We start from the raw sequence: 14417 nt of genomic DNA on the forward strand, positions 1-14417 counted from the left end.
CCTACCTCAAACAAAAATGAATGTTCTATGAATGTAGCACAGGCAACGTAGCTTTAACTTATTCTTGATGGTTGTTTGGATTGTTGAATAATCTGTAATACAATTTGTATTGAAATTGAGTGCAATTATTAGAATGATCAATTTATGATCAACAGTGGACACTTCGTTAACAACGATAATCAATCTGTCAGAGGCTCAACACGAATTTCTGATGCATAGCCAATATCGACTAACATTGTTTAAAATTTGACTAACCTTTGGATATTAATAGTACTAGCTGAGAACTAGTTTGGAACAGTCCTAAACAACCAAAGCGTAATGACTGAACAGGCCGATACACAAATCTGCAATACATTTACAATGACTTATGATATTACATCCAATTATATTTTTAAAATCCATTAATCAATATAGTTGACTCCAGTGGTGAAATTTACAAAAAAAAAGTTACAAAATTGTGGTTTTTCATGTATTATTCTAGTTCTTTAAAATATTTAACATTATAACACAATTGTATACAGTTTGATTATTAGTACGCTATAATTAATTTTATTATTGAGGTATAAATTAATCTATTTATATCAACTGTTATTAGACTTATTACTTATACAGTCCAATATTAAAAAACATATTATAATCTATTTGACTATAATATAATACAACTAACTTAAAATTACTATTAATTATGCAACTATATAAGCTAAATTACAATCATGATTATAACAAAAGTCAATTTTACATAATTTAAGCTATTCAAATTATTATAACATTCATATTATATTATCAATTAAATGTCACGTTAAAAAAAGAAACTAATTATTATTCATTAGAAATATTTTTTATTTAAAATTTGAACTAATCTAAATTAACAATCTTTAAATATATATTTAATTAAATAAGAGTATCTAATAATATAGCATTAATCTACAGCGTGGGTTTTTATATTTAACTTAAAAAATTATCAATGAAAATATCAAATTGCAAAATGAATATTTTAAAAACTTTGACTTATTTATTTTAAATTATTTTTTATTAGGAACCATTTTCATTATTTGCTTTAAAGATACTTGAAAAAATATAAATAATAAATTCAACAAATGAATCTCTAATTTACTTTTTATAAAAACATAATTATAAGATAAACAATATTTAAATACCTATCTACACAATTTATTATAGTATCTACCTAGCTAAAAAAATTAATTCAATGTTTTAATCATAAATAATATAATTGCATATTATATTTTGTAAATATATACAGTTAAAATGTTTTGGGAAACCAAATTATTTTTTGACAATAACATTAACTGAAGATGATTTTTTTGTCATAACATAACTTATCTTTATTTACCACAGACTTATATATTATAATTTTTATAGCAAGAGCAATATTTATATTTACCATCACAGTACAAAATATGTAGTGTCCAATATAGAATTGTTTTCAATATCTAAGATATTAAATAAAGTTTGAAATTTGGCTGTACAATGATAAACGCAAATAATGTTCAAGCTATAATTAAATATACATGGACAATAGAAACAACAAATGTTATTCTGACATTATCTTGACTACACTAAAATGGTTACAACATATAGTATAGAGCAGGGGTGGCCAAACTTATTTTGGTCACAATCTACTAAAATATACTTCACCTTTAAGGATCAACTTCCATAATTTTTTTTTTATATAATTGAATAACTATAGTTATTAAGATACATAATATAGAACGTGTGGTCCTAAAAATAAATTCTAACATGATCGGCTTTGAAATTGTCCGAGATTGACCGGTCAATCACGATCGACTGTTTGGCCTCCCCTGGTATAGAATATTAAAAGTTATAAGTTTAATAAATACTAATTAAAAAATATATTATTTTCATTTTTACCAAAGATAGGTAATAGATATACAAGTATTCTTGATGTATGCGCTCTACCACATACCTGTCATCTGCCACACATCTATACATATTATATAATATATTTTCATTCTCAATAATTTATCATTAATTAGGGTTTATCTTAGCTATGAAATTTCTATAATAATAATATAATACTATAACATAACATAGGTCTAATGTATGAAATAATCAGATACAGTTTAGTATACATTTTTCTACACTCAACTAAAAGGTACATACATAAAACCGTCACCCATTCTCAATTTTTTATCATCCCGCCAGTGGTGCATACACACAACGTGTAGAAAGTTTTAGGGAAAATTTAAAACTTTGAATAATTAAAAAAATGCATGGTACATCACCATCATTGCAGCTCTCGTATTTGGTGGTGTCTTAAAATGAATAATGACAACATATTTGAATATTTTTTAAAAGATGTTAAAATATACCTATAATTTAAATAATAAAAACAATAGTCTCTTATAATTTTCAATACATATTGATAAATTATATTATAATACATATAATAATGCATTTTAATGTATATTTTTTTATACTTTTTTTCATAAATAGGATTATATAGTATTATAGTGATATGTATTATTGTGTACTATTAAATATATTACAATCTTACAAACGTATTCGTTTATGCATTTTTTACTTATGTAATAGACATATAGAAACATGCATGGTAGCTGACAAGTATATTGTAGACCGCATACATCAAGAACACTGGTATATCTTTATATATTATTGGTACCCAGAAGCAGATCGGCTGTTTTTTTGATCAGAAAAATATGAATTAAACCGCCCAAAATAGAAATTTTGTTTGGTATCACAACTAAATCAATCAGTAAGATATAATATAACTTTGAGTTAGTCAGATAAAATAATTATCCTCTTCAGACTTGAAATTTGTTCTTATAAAATTTTTAAATATATAAAAAAAATATCCTTAAATATCTTGTAACCATTAAATTATTAATATTAATACTTTATATAATATTTTAAATCTTAATTTAATTTTTTTTCTACACTTTTTATAAAAATAAATTTTATTATTTCACCAACTATTTATATTGTGTTAGATTATCTTTACTGTATAAAAACAATTGGCAATTTTCTATACAATCATAAACTTAGGGTTTTTTAATTTTCAAAAATTAAAAAAATATATATACTATACCAGCAGTTCTCAAACTGTGGTACGCAAATGATTACACATTGGTACACGTAAGACTACATGTTGATACAAGTAAGACAAAATGGTGGTAGAACGGAAAATTAAAAATAAATATTCGATTCTGATCTCATTAAAAATTTGTTATTTTATTTATATTTTATTTTAAAATACTAATGAATAAAAACAATTATATTTTAGTATTTTACAGCCTTATTATTTAAAATAAATATATTTAACTAAAAAGTCAAGTACCTATTTAATTGTACAATTTGGAGCGTTCTATTTTTAGTCATTAGTGGTATGGTAACCAATTAATAATACAACTAAGTGGTACGCAAAAAAAAAGTTTGAGAACCGCTGTACTACACCATCCAGGTACCACAAATATCCATTTTTTTAGATATATTTAAATAAGAGTTCATATACATTATACCTAGAGAAATGGGAAGCACTAAAAAAATAAATACTATGATTTTATAACATTCTAGTATAACTTATATTTTTCTATCAGCATACTTGAAGTGCCTACATATGCATATAGTTGATTTAATAAATAAATTTATTTATATGAGATTCCTAATTTCCAACTAGGCCAATCCATCCCAATATGCACCTAATTAATTAATAGTCAATAAGACATTGCAATACATATTTTATAAAATATTTGTTTAACTTAGAATTTAGAAAAAAACCTGCTTTAACTGATATAAAAATATAATTTTAATTTATAAAAACAATTATTAATGTAATTATCTATAATACATGTACAATAATAGATACAACATAGGTACAAACAAATTGTATTTGTATAATAGGATACACAAATTGTAATGATAGAACATAAAATAACTAAGTTGTAGGCAAAATATTGTTTTACTTAAAGTAAACTTTTACAATAAATAAGGTAGGTATCTAATAATCGAATATATTATATTAAAATTAACACATAAAATATCTCGTAAAATATAATATACACCCCTCGATACACCCCCTAGCCAACTTAGTTACAATTATCTTAATAGCAATAGTGTTCTTAATTTTACTAAATAGTTTGTGAGGTATAAATACTTTTGATATATGAGTAACTTGTTGAAATTAAATTAGATTCTGATATATCTTTCTAAATTATTTAAATATATTCTGAATATATCAAGAAATTTAGACACCAATCTCACAATGCCATTAATGATATTTTTAAAGTTACATTAATAGTAAAGAAAAACGATTTAGAAAAGATTAGTTAAAATTAGGTGGTTGAAAGTTATCAAAGCACCCACTATAAAAATATTACATTTTTTTACAACTAGTTATGTTGCAATACCTGCATATTTTATAATATAGATTTTCCAAATTATAGTATAAAATTTATACTTTTAAGACCCAGCCATGTTGCTGAGTAAAAAATATTTTAGCTATTAGGTATAGCTATCTCTCTTTGATATTTTATTAAACACCAATACCTATAAGAACAATAAATCAACATTCATACATAAATATAAACACATTCCAAATAGATACTTTAGAACTGTGTGTATAATAATTAACATTTAACAAAATCTTTTGTTATTTTGAAAGCATCGCTTTAACTGCGTTGAACACATTAGCGATGAAAAATTATTGTCAGACAACAAACAAAGTTAATAGTTATTAATGACATCATAGTTGACCGCATTAGGCTGTTTTCTACTTACCTATAACCGAATTTCAGCACCCGAAACAATGTTCATCTGACAAATGATTAATTGAAGAATTGAGCAAAATGTTTTTTGACGTGTGTCAGTGTGTCACCAACAAATTATCATTCGAATCGCTCTGATCACATCATGGCTCGGCAGCGTTGACATCGCAATAAAATTTAACTAAGACCACTATGAAAAAAAATCACACATAACATCGATTTTAATTTCAAATGATAATAAATTAATAAATATTTAATTCTAGTTAATTTAATAATTTGTATTATGATTTATGAGTATTTACGACTATTGTCTATTCGTTATCAGTAGCTCTGATAACGCGGACCCGGGCGGTAGCACGCCGTAAAATTCCAAAGAGAATATATCTATTGTGTCTATCGGCTTCCCGCCTTTTTTTAATAAATAACACAAACATACTAATAACTACATCGTATGAATACATTTAGATAGATTGTATTGTTTATCTCTACCTCGATGGTTGCACTTATGATCAATACAACAACAATGATGTATGTTTTCGAACGGTATCATATTATTATTTTGTTCTTATAAATATTAAGTGTTTGTTGTTTTATAGTTTAAAAAAAACGTGGTTTGGTGCTTATTCACTGGAAATTGATCTGCTCGGTACGTAGTAAAAAAATTAATTTTCAATACAATTTTAATTAGCTAGCAGCATAATACTTATAATATTGCGAATTAATGCTGTGGATTCAGAGAAATTTCTGAAGTCTTTTGCGCTTCAGACCATCAACCTTTCCTTGATTACAAAAATTGTCACATACGTCTGTATGATAAAATATGTATTATAAATTAAAAATTTAAATAATTTCGCTTCTAAAAAGAAAACTAAGTTTTTGAACAAACTTGAGTTTGTTTCATTATATCAACAATTATTTATTTAAAAAAAATTCAAACATGAATCCGCATTCCATAAATACTAGGTATGTATAATACGTTGTTATCAAGTAAAAATCAAATTTTCAAATAGTATCTACATAATAACACATAATAAAATAACTGATTAATTTAATAGTCGTCAATTTTACATTCTTATAAGGGCGTCAACTACCAGGGGAGGAAGTAGGGATAATTTGCCCCTTTCTGGGTAAATTATCGTAATTATTATATAATATAAAATATCACAAAATAAATACTTCTAAAATTAAAAACCAAAAATCATTTTTTTTTTTTTTATCAAGTGATTTTTATTTCACTCGATTAAATAGAATAATTGCTAGAATATAATAGGTATGCATTGTATATTAATATATTATACTCAATACTCATACTTGCAAAATTCTAAATATTCAAAATAGAATTTATTAAATGCACTTACTATACTGAGTATACCAATAGTAGTCAATAAGTCAATATAAGTGTTTATCTAAAACGAATTTTATCGAATTTATACCTCGTAAAAAATATAAGGAGAGGAGATTAAAAAAATTAAAATGGATTAAAATCGTCACCGTCCTACCTATACAATAAATCTATAGGTAAATTCTAATAATTAATATAACTAACGGTATTTCAGATACTTGCATTTATTATCACCCCTTTACTAAGCCAAATAAAAATGTATCATTTTACCTCGCTATAGACAGCAACAGTTTTTAATCTAAATTCTAAAATCCCGATATTCATGATCGATTTTTTTTTCTGTATTTCTATAATTTATTTTTATCATAAGTACATGTAATAGGTTATGATCGGTCTACGGAAAAAGGGTAGATATTATGACATTCATAACATAATAATATTCTTAAGTCGGGTTACATGAATGTTCATTAAATATTTAATGAATTAATAGTGCACTATTGAATAAATAAAAAATTTATTGAGTTATTCATTCACAAAACGTTCATTAAGAATTCAATAGCGTTCTTTAGTCATTAAGCTATTGGTTACCAGTTAAATAAACTAATGGTCCAAGTTCTGTTTATTAAATTTTAGTCTGTCATTAAACTTGTAATCACGTTGTCACTAGGTAAACACTTTTATTTATTCTAATTAAAACAGCTGAAGAGTTGCCGTCATTTTTCTTGTGATATATGTTCAAACTTCAACATAAAGCTTGATATCATGTTTAAAACCAATACATTTTTTATTCCACTGTTTATGCAGGTGCAACCCAGATGGCTTAATACAAATATTTAATAATTCGATAAAACCGTTCATTAAATAAATTTAATTAATGATTTTATGCAACCCGTCATCATTATGTTATTTGAAATCGTATTTTATAATACTTACTATAACTTACATTTATAAATTATAGTCATGTACCTATAGTTTGTTGGCTTCAGGCTTGTCACTATAATATGTTGTATAATATTGTCATATGATTTAAAGTAGGTATACCACCCCTGTCCCCTAACTATTTTATTGCAAACGCTATAATAAGCTAATTTTAATATATTGTTAATAATTAATTTTAGCGAGTTTTTTTCTAAAACATTTGATATAGGTAGGTACTCGTATTCAATTACTTTTTTTTTTTTACAACAATAACATAAATAATTATCCATAACGGATCTAACTTCTAACAGTTAAAAGTTCTAATAAACCGTAAAATGTTCCGCTTAAGACTGCGATGGCGCGGTTATTCACCGACATTAAATGTGCGCTTTAAAATTCCAGTCGTTATAGTTGTATATACGTGACACGTTGTATGCGTGTATAAAGCAATGCGTAAAAAGAACATAATTATTAATTTTTTAACGATGAAGATCCGTCGTCGGGTGACGACGTTTGTTTTTTGTCCCGATCGTTGCAACGGTAGTTAGCGGGTTATGGAGTTTATAACCAAACCACTAGTCTCTACGACCCTGGTACGTCGACTCGTATTGCGCACTACTGCAAAGTATGATCGACGCTGCCGTCGAACGTCGTATACCGGGACGATATATGCCGGTTCATGGGATCCCGATCTGGTGTTTCGCCTACAGTATTTTATTTTTCCGGCACACAACAAACGATTATTAACCTTCAAAAAAGTATTATCAATACTAAATAATAATATTTTTATTTTTTGCCTAAACTGAAAATTGAAATTTATAATAATTGTATTAACATTATTCACTATAATATAATATTATTAATATTATCAAATATCAGATTAATAATTAAAATATTTAAAAATGACCCTTAATGTTATTTATTTTTAAATTAAATTTGTTTTGAAGAATAAATATAATTATAAATAATTTAAAAATATATATAATATAATACCTATTATAGTGAATTATATAATGTTAATTTAATTATTATTATTATTCTAATTAATGTATTTATATTCTTAGATACAAATTAGTTCAAATTGTTAATGAAAAGACAAATATAACAAATTAGGTACTTAAGGCGTAGAAGTTGTTCATAGGTATTTTCACCAAAAGTATTTTTGGGGAAGTATTAGCTTGTATGAAATCAATTCTTGTATTACAAGAAAATATTTTAGTTTTTAAATTAAGCAATTTAAATTCTTAAATGGCACTATCGCAGGTTTGGCCAATGCAGGAAATTGTTCAGACTTTAGTAGATAGTTTCATTAAATTTTGAATTTATCTCAACTGTATGAGTGTATGACATAAAAAAAAAATATAAGATATAATATAATATAATATAATATAATACTATCTTCTTATACATAATTACTAGAGTTAGGATTTTGATGACTTATGCATTTTTTTCCTTTGATCCTATGTACAATGCTATCTTAGCTAAAAATTTGTTTCATGCTTCCTTGATACTGATACAGAATATTATACTAATTTTATTTTATATTTTTAGGCATTTTAGCTTTAGATGAATTTTTATTAAAATTGTTATCTCATTTTTTTCATATTTTAGGTCTGTTTTAAAAAAAATCTTATAACATTAAAAAAAGCATTGTATTATTAAATTATTGTGGGGTTTTTCTTGTGATTAAATTTGTCGCTTATCGATAAGATTTACCATACATGCATGATACATTATTATTACATTATATTAATACAAATATATTATATGTATTAATCATCATTATTTTTAAATTTAATTGTTTTCACTGAGTAGTTTTATTTGGTCATTTTTAACAGCATTTTTTGGAGTTGTGTGTTTTTTAGGTCATTGACATTCTATATTTAATAATTACAATATTACATTATAGATTATGCAGTAGTATATCCGCCAAAAAGAGGGGATTTCAGGAAAATGTAAAAATGCCTTCAAATGAATGTATCAGGTAAAACGTAGAATTTAAAATTATACCTATATACTATAAACAATATACATACTATATTAAAATTTTTTTTGTACATTACAATATATATAATATTATTATTGTACCTAATTGTTATATGAAAGTTGTTGCGCATTTCCGCAAGAGTCTAAAATGTTATGTACAGCATCAGCATATCAAAATAATTATAATTGAGATCTTTGTTAAGTCATCAAATTATCGATAAATGTGTACAATACATAAATAAGTTGTCATAATAATTATAAAAAGCGTAGTCTGCTGTACATTTGATAACGTACCGTGTGGATCACTATTATATTACTATATTGTATTAAATTTGAATCCATTGATTGGTAACATTGTATACGAAAAACGATTCTGAATGAAGATGATTTGTCAGCTTAGGATATAATATATAAAATATTATTATATTTTAAATTGGGTGGTGAATAGGTGGTTCATGTTTTAATGACCTAAATACCCCAAAATAAAATCTTGTACACAAAATGATAATTTAAACAACTGCATGATGTATGTTTCAAGTTTCTAAGACCAATTATTTTTAACTACTACAAAAAACTAAAATTATTTGATAGTAAATCGATATTTTACTGTGAATTTTCATGTACCTACGAATTATACTTTTTGAATAATAACAAATATTGAATATCATTTAAAGATAAATTTCTTACATACCTAGATTAATGGTTCTATGTTAACAGATAATAGGATAATATTAGATAATATTAAAAATATAACCATAAATTATGTAAAATAAATACTTGTAACGAATTTTTATGAAATATTGAAGGTAGAATTTTTATCGCAGGCAATCGGAAATGTTATATTATTAATTTTACCATGATTAATAATAATACTATTTCTATAAACTATAAACATATAGTTACTAATTATTACTATATAATATTATAGTCTACTTATTTTTTAATTTTATACTATAAAATATTTATGAATTATATTATAAATAATTTAAATAAATAAATAGAATAAACCATATTCCGAACTATTATTATTTTTAATAAATTAAATTAATTTTTATAATACTATGCATTTTAGCATAAATTTATCGGCTTACAGGGTTTGAAAAGCTGTTGTTAACGTGATGATTTAGAAAGACAATTTAATTCTTTATAATTAGTACGTTATAATACTCATCTATAGTACATTTTAGATTATTTTTGTTAAAAATATTTTATTATTATTATTTATTAGGTAATTTTTTTTGTTTTATTTATCTGATAGCGGCACCAGTGCACCATGGTGATATTTTTTTAAGCAGATATCACTTTCATAGTTTCATGTATTTCGTATTGTGTTCGTGTTAGACATGTATATCATATCAGTTAATTTGTGTTTGTCTAAACTTATTTTGTATGTAATTATAGCTTAAATATTAAAACCGATTGACATATTATCAAATTTAAAAATAGGAATAAGTATATTATATTCGTTATGTTTTACGATGGTTTTTTATGATATTTTTATATTTAAGGAATTGTGAGTATTTCAAATATTAAAATTTAAAAGAGCTCATAATTAATGTAAAATTAAATATTGTAAGAACCCACAAACGTTGATAATGTGCTATAACTATTTACTATCAATTTTGAAAATAAGTCAATGCAAGTCTAATATTCAAATTACAGTAATACAGTATACCTACTTACAAACGTATATTTACTTTTTTATATTATACATTTTTACAAGATAGGGAATAGAGATAAGTGACAACATATGTGGGTATTCCGTGTTTTTAATGCATTGTAGTTTATAATATTGCAATACTTGTGTATCGATATTCGTATCACACTATTAATACATATACTCGTGATTTAGTCATACTTTAACAAAGGTTAGTCCATATTTTTAATAATACAATTATATAGACTATAGGTATGTAGTTTATTTTAAATTTAAATTTCTTGGTAAATATGTTTGCAAGCTAACTAAAAATAATGGCTTAATAATAAAAGCGTATTTTCAATATCATATGTGTTCTCAATAGTATTGGCACGTTACAGAGTACCTAAACTACATTTATAAATTTATAAAATGCCAAGAAGAAATAGACTTATGTGTATTCGTGTGTGTTTTTGCTATTTCAATGTTTGTGGCAGTGTCGTCCTTCAAAAGACTACAGAAAAAATAATAAATAAAAACTTTGGCCAAAATAATGGGAAGTGTTAAATCTGAAAATTGAGTCTTCAATCATTTTTATTATCGCCCACTCGTGTTTCTTTATAGTTCGTCGATAAGATAGAAAAATATATACGATAAGATACACTCCCTTATTTTTGTTCGCCATTTTTCCCCTCCCTTTTGTACACTTTCTTCGTCTATCATTTCCAAAACATACACACGGACGGTATAAAATGTCGTTTAATGAACAGAGAAAACCTTCTGACCGAAAGCACCTGTATATATAGTATATACACGTATGTGTGTGTGTGTGTGTGTGTATAAGAATGTGGCTGTGCTTACGGTTATTTTTTCTCTCTTCCCTGTCTTTGTCGTTCTCTCTCTCTTTCTTTCACTGCCAAAAGTCCATCCATAAAACATTAGTTTCAACGAAAAGGCATTCGGTGTAGGGGAACTGCTAACTTATGGATACTGATGACTTCGCTCAATGAGCTCTACGGACCATATTTCAAAAAAAGAACCTATATACACACACATAAACAGAGTGCGGTGAAAGCTTCTACTTCACGTTTCTTTCCGCATGATAAACTGTCTGTATGACAAACACAACCGAACTTTTCCAAGTATCTGGATGACGTTTTATGGGGTTAAAATAGCAAAAAGGGCGGTGGTTACGGTCATGATATGTTTGTGTACTCTAAAACAAACGGAATAACTTCTTAGATCCGCATGTTGTTTATTTTTTAATTTCGTTCAATGGCTACTCTATCTGTTTTATACACATGTGTTTGTCAAGAATAAAAAAGTAATAACAGTATATTGAACTTAAAAGTATAGAATAGATATTAAATACAATACAAATATGAAGACCGAAGATATTTTATAATATATTATATATATATATATATATATAGTTAATTAACTAATAGTACCTATATTTTTGTGTAGTGTAGTTTTACTCGTATACTATAAAAGAAAACCATAATAGAAACTTTTATAAACTTATTTTATATTTATAAGTTATGTCTGGGTTAGTTTATTAATACCTTTGTAAATTAATTCTATAAAAACCTATTATTGTACAGTTTTATGTACAGTATATCTATAGTTTTCTAATATAGTTTTATTTTTATAAATAGAGTTTTATAATATATAACTTTAATGTGTAAGGAATCAAATAATTTTTTTATAATTTAAATATTGTTTGAGTATATTATACAAATATTTCCAAAAAGTTGCATTAGATTTATCTGAATTCAATTATTGTATAAATATCATTTAGCTGAGTAATACATTTTAGTTTTTATTTTCAATATTTAGTATATTTATTCGAACAAATATAGTTACTATTTGGTAGAATACATATTTAAAAAACCTAATTAAAATTAAAAACACATTTAATTAAGCAACACTTTTAAATTCATCTATAATATTAGTATAACTTGCATTTATTATACTAGGGAGTATTTCATTATGAGGAAGTATTTTTATGAAACCTTTATTAATCTAGAAGTTTTGTATTATGTTATTTAGGACGTATACGCTTGTAAAAATGTACACTGAGGTATTAAATACATTTATTTTTAAATGCACGTGTAAAATTAACAATAAAATCGTTTTGTTTATATACATTTTTTCACGGTTTTAGTTACTACATTTTAACTCCATGTCTCCATATACATATTCCCTCACTAACAAAAAAAAAAAAAAAACGGAAAAATAAACTTTATTTTATGCGTCATGTCAACTGCTCGAACATTACACAATAAAACAACTATAATATACACAGGAGTAGTGACTATCCCCAGTAATAATCCACTACTTTTTATTATCTGGCCACTTAGGGCAGGCAATAATTATACGCATTTCTCCAAAGAGGGTTTGTCGGTGTTTTTTTTTTTTTAATTAATGCAAATGGATTCGCTATATAATCTATTATTATTGTTCCACACAGAGGTCAGTGTGTAATGACGGAAATGGAGACCCACGTCACACACCAGCCGCCCTTGTCATCTTTTAACGGATATAAAAGTAATTGTACTCAGTAAAGTACAAGTAGTATAGTATTATTACATAATATAATAATACACGTGCATTGTTTTTAAACCGAAAACTATTCACTCACAGTTTCACCGCTATAAATGTCGAAATGTCAATATTATAATAATGTATATTGTATATATTATATATAATAATATAACAGTTTAGGTTTAGTGTAGGTATATGCGATTTTATAAATAGTTGATATACATTTTAAATTATAATAATAATGCGATAACGATAATGCGCAGGGTCTTCAAATCTTCATTCTGGTCCACTGTAGCTGGTCCTGATTATATATTACGCTTTTTTTGCATTGTATTTTATTTAATGCGCTTGTGAGTCCTTCGCTTGAAGTGCATATACTAGTACTACGAGTGTCGGTGAGCTGCAAATCTGGCATCCGGGGGTGTTATCGAGACTCGTGTGTATGCAAATAGGCCCGCTTACATGAATTATATATATAGAGAAAATGGTGTTAATTTTCCCACGTATCGCCTTCATCCGATTATTAAATAAACACACGTATATGGTATATACGTCAACAGAAAAGTGGTAGAGTAGTGTGAGCTCGATTCCAGTTCGTTGAATGTTCTGTATTAAGTAAAAATATACCTAACCAGAAATAACAGAAATCGAGTACAGACTTATTTTCAAAAATTTAATATTATTTTAAGGCAGAACTATATTATGTTAAAATAATATTAAAAAAAAAACAATTTACAGCTTTCAAAACAAATCATCTTTATAAACAATATTTAAATCAATAAAAAAAATTGTTAGCCTTACTGTGAATATAGTTCCGTGTTTTATCAAAACAAACATAATGTAACACTCATTACAATGAATTGTACCTAAATAACTAATAATATTTATTTAAATACCCGTTGAAAAAAATATCCGTTTGAGCAAAAGTAATGAATAATGATGGTACATTAAAAAAATTATATTTTTAAGTATTTATAATTTCATTATTCTTTATTATTTATTGTAATATATTATGTACAATTTAAAACTTAAAATTTAAACTTTTTATAAGCTATAAATACAATAATTAATCGAATGAATAATTATTTATTAATTAGAGTAAAATAATTTCTTTGCCCAATATTTTAGTATAATATAATAATGAATTAATACCGTACGCCACCGCGGTAAAAATTTATATTCAAAAAACTATAATACCAATATATTTTTCTATTTATTTAGTTGT

General features: G+C 25.2%; 1 protein-coding gene across 5 annotated transcripts in view; it reads right to left on the minus strand.

The window, feature by feature from the left end:
• The window catches only part of LOC114128098 (RNA-binding protein 5-like), a 92711-nt gene extending 87568 nt beyond the window's left edge, over positions 1-5143 (minus strand). Inside the window, exons 1-3 of one of the 5 annotated variants that reach the window (XM_027992528.2) lie at positions 4777-5076; positions 256-344; positions 6-92 (exon numbers count right to left, since the gene is read on the minus strand). The gene's annotated coding sequence lies outside the window, so the exon portion shown is untranslated. Of the gene's footprint in view, positions 1-5; positions 638-4776 lie in introns of those variants that run through there. The other 4 variants (XM_050198781.1, XM_050198779.1, XM_050198780.1 and 1 more) reach the window with 4 other exon arrangements.
• Positions 5144-14417: the final 9274 nt, after the last annotated feature.

Source organism: Aphis gossypii, chromosome 1 (genome assembly GCF_020184175.1).
Source record: "Aphis gossypii isolate Hap1 chromosome 1, ASM2018417v2, whole genome shotgun sequence".
NCBI classification, from domain to species: Eukaryota; Metazoa; Arthropoda; class Insecta; order Hemiptera; family Aphididae; genus Aphis; species Aphis gossypii.